Source organism: Piliocolobus tephrosceles, chromosome 4 (genome assembly GCF_002776525.5).
Source record: "Piliocolobus tephrosceles isolate RC106 chromosome 4, ASM277652v3, whole genome shotgun sequence".
Classification (NCBI taxonomy): Eukaryota; Metazoa; Chordata; class Mammalia; order Primates; family Cercopithecidae; genus Piliocolobus; species Piliocolobus tephrosceles.
The window spans coordinates 90090372-90094173 of record NC_045437.1 but is presented as its reverse complement, the minus strand read 5'-3'; the positions used below and the strand labels follow the sequence as shown (position 1 = coordinate 90094173).

Sequence of the window (3802 nt, the reverse complement as noted above, 5' to 3'; positions counted from 1 at the left end):
AAACTATTGGGAAATTTTTGCAGTTAGATTTGCTCTCATTTAATATAACAATATCACTTTCAACAGTGTGAAGGGGACAGACACAAGATATGAGACAACTGCAGTAATTCAGGCAAGAAGTAATGTACACCATGACTGGCAGAAGCAGTGAAGATGGAGAGAATAAATAAAATCTTTTATTCACAGATTTGATATAAGGTTAAAGGAGAAAAATACTTACAGAATAAATATAAATAAATGCCAGGGTTCAGGTTTTGCAATGGATGAGAGACAGAACATGTAGACCAAATACAGTCTTGAAAGGAAGATGATGATTCAATATCCTTTGGCATTTTCAGATGAATATAATCAGAGAAATTAGAGTTAAGAGTCTGAAGATCAGAATAGTGCTATGATTAATTTCGGTTGGGGAGGTAGAAGAGAGCTGGTGGTAGGTGATAACACTGCTTGATAACTGTATGTAGGATGAAAAGAAAAGAGAGACAAGGATAGAATTTGAAGAAGCTTCAGAACATAAAAGGAGGGTAGGAGATGATGAGCTTAAAAGGATGCTGGAGAGCAATAGCCACAGAAAGGAAGAGAAAAAAGAGAGTTTCATGTTAGAAACCATGAGAGGACAGTGTTTCAGTGAAGGATTTAGCAACAATATTAGACTTCAGAGAGATCATGTAAGGTAAAAGCTAAAACTATTGGATATTCTTTTGTCTTTTTTTTTTTTCTGCATCCGCAAGTGCTCAGGCTTTATTTACAATGCCAACACTGCAGGGAATGAACAGCCTCCATTCGGGCCTCTCTGGTCAAAACCACCTTTTTAAGTCAGAGGCTCAGGCCCAGGCCTCCCAGGTCATGGTACTCTGCCCTGAAGCCAGAGAAGCTGATGGACTGGCGGGCCAGGCTGGGCAGGTTCATGAGGCAGGCGGTCTGCATGGCAGTTAAGTCAGGGACAGTCACCAACAGCCAAAGCTGGGGATGCTGCCACAAAAGTAGACATGTGGGCATGCTGGGAAGAAGAACGGGTCGGTTTTGCAGAAGGGGTAACAACCTAGGGTGTCAGGGATTGTGGGCTGATGTGACGGACCCGCAGGGTCCACTCCAGGATCTCCAAGTGATCCTCCATACTGCTATATCTGAAAATGTCACACGTTCTGTCCCGATGTCCCCAGGAATCTGACTCCATCAATGGTGGCCTGGTAGGGTTTGATGACTAGCTGGAGCATGGAGTAGGCAGTGGCCAGCGGGAACATGCAGGGGTGGAGGGGCTGCTGGGGCAGTGTGTAGTTGGTGGGATCAAACTTGCCAGGAATCACCTCCACCGGCACTGAGGCGCTCAGCTGCAGGAGGATCTCATCCAGCATCTTCGTGACCTCCACGCTGGCTGCCTGGGTTTTCTTGGTGAGGTACTTGGCCTTATTGATAGAATCTCTGCTCTGGGTGCTGTGGCTGAGGGGTTTGCCGGCAAGGATGACCCGGGAGACGTGGGCGGCGCTGTACTGCTCCCCTTCGTCCCCAAGCTACCCTGTCACCACGTCCACCAACAACTGGGTGCCCAGCAACCACTCGCCCCCACCTCCACCCAGGCCCAGTCCAGACACCAGCAGCAGGAACCTATCTGTGTCAAGCAGGGGTGTGGGCTTCTGGGGAACGAGGTCAGCAAAGCAGTGGTCTTCCATCAGAAACTTCCCGTCGTCTCTCACGGAGCCAAACACGGCCAGGACTGTCCCTGTAACCAACTTTGACACGTCAATAGTGCCTTTTGGTTTGATACGCTGCAGTTCGTCTTCCAAGACCAGCTCGTCATCTGGGTGGATGTACTTGCTGCGAGGAGGCTGGTGGAGCAGGTTGTGCTCCTAGCTGATCTCCTGTAGGATGGAGGGCTGCAGCTGCATGGACTTGAACAGAGTGCCCGCCAGACAGCACTTCTCCTGGGGCTGCAGCTCACACAGTTTCTTCACTCCCACTCCCCTGCCCCAGTGCTGCTGGGCCCGCTTCTCCAGGAAGGGTCTCATTTGGATGAGGCGGGTGGCATAAATATGGGAGTACTGCTGGCTAAAACCGTGCTCTCCGCGAGGCGCGCCGCATCCCCAACTATTGGATATTCTAAATGGGTCATTGATGGACATGATATAAGTTCCTTTCCGTAGAGTTCTGTGCACTTCTGTTTATTCCTTGACCCATTGTGACTTCCTGTGTGTTATAGTGGGTCAAGGAATAAACAGATGTGCAAAATTGAGATTTTGAAAGTGAATTTCCTTTCAAGTTATAGAAACTTGTAGGCAAACAGTAGAGCATATTTAGGGTAGTGCCTATGGGGTGTTTGCATGATTAAAGAAGACTCTTAAGAGATACGGTGATGATGTTCATAGGTTTGCTTAGTGAGGGAGAAGGAACCATGGAGAAGGGAGGCTGAAGGATGAATAAAGGAGTGGGGATAATTGAGTGAACAATAGCTCAGAGAGGCAGAGGGATAGAGAATGAAGTTGCTGATTCGGTTTTGCTTGTCCCATGCTTTTCTTGTCCTGTAACACACTAAACTAGGCAGGACGCTTCTTTGTAAAACCTGAATATTAACTTGGTTTCTGTATTTATCTCCGCGGTGTTGAATTGAAAGAAACACAGTCTAGCCACCAAAAAAGTAAGTACTTTTTTTTATTGGTGTCCCTCTAAAAATGCCCAGGGCAGTGATAGTACCGTCCTAGGTTTGAGCAAAACTTTAAAAATTTCTCTTTTGACATCTCTTTCCCTTGACAATTTTTTTTTCACTTATTACAGCTGCATTTACTACATTTTTCCATAGTATATTATTGGACAATGAAACAGACTACCCTTCCTTTTTCAACCTTTCTTTCTCTTCCCAAAGTCACATGCTTTTGAATCTGGCATAAAAATCTCTCCTGCTCCCTCTCTACTTTCCAAAAGAAGTTCGTTCGCCCTATTAGCGTGAGGACTTGATGATGGATGGAAGAGAGCAGACAGGCACATGGAAATAAGAGGAATTAAAGCCAAATAACCGACCCACTAGTTGTCAAACTTGAACATTCATCAAAAACACCTGGACAGCTTGTTAAAGCCCCCGTTACTGAACTGTACCCCCAGAGTTTCTGATTCACTAGGTCTGGGCCGGGGTCTAAAAATTTGCATTTCTTTAGGTTTCCATGTGTTGCAGATGCTTTTGTGGGACACACTTTGAAAAACCACTCAACTAGCTCGCTTAATAAGCAGCAAATCAGAGCAGACTTGGGAGCAATGGAATAAGATTACTAACATGATGTATGAGGCACAGTCTTTATTACAAACAAAAGGGCAAGTCTGCTTATTAGAAGACCTGAAACAAGATTTGCTTGATGCTGAGCTCCTGACTGGCCCAGGGTCATTTACTCCTTGCAGGGCTTCACTGGGTCCACAGTTTGATAAAGAGGTACATATAGGAGTGGTAACTGGCTGAGCCAGATGTTAGGACTGGAGGGATTCAAAGATGGACAGGGAGGCAGGCTTTTACAAATTAGTTTTACAAAGGACAAGCAACTGAGGCAAGTGAGGTAAAAATTAGTATTTCAATATTTTCCCCAGAGAGTCTCAAGAAGTTCTGTGACTCATTCAAATGTAGTTTTGCAGCCAGACATAATTTTCTGACCCTTTAAATGAATGTTTTTTTCCACCTACAATGTGTCTATTTACAAGCAATTACATAGTTTATGAGTCTAATGTCTATGATAGCTTTACCAATTTTGAGAAGTAATAAATTCCCAAATGCATGTCTTAATCTATGTAATTATGTATAACTTTAGTGAAATTGAAGCCATAC

At 44.9% G+C, this 3802-nt stretch overlaps 1 pseudogene; it reads right to left on the bottom strand.

Moving 5' to 3' along the window:
* Positions 1 to 726: 726 nt before the first annotated feature.
* Positions 727 to 2120, bottom strand: LOC111544498 (annotated as a pseudogene).
* Between the last annotated feature and the right edge of the window lie 1682 nt (positions 2121 to 3802).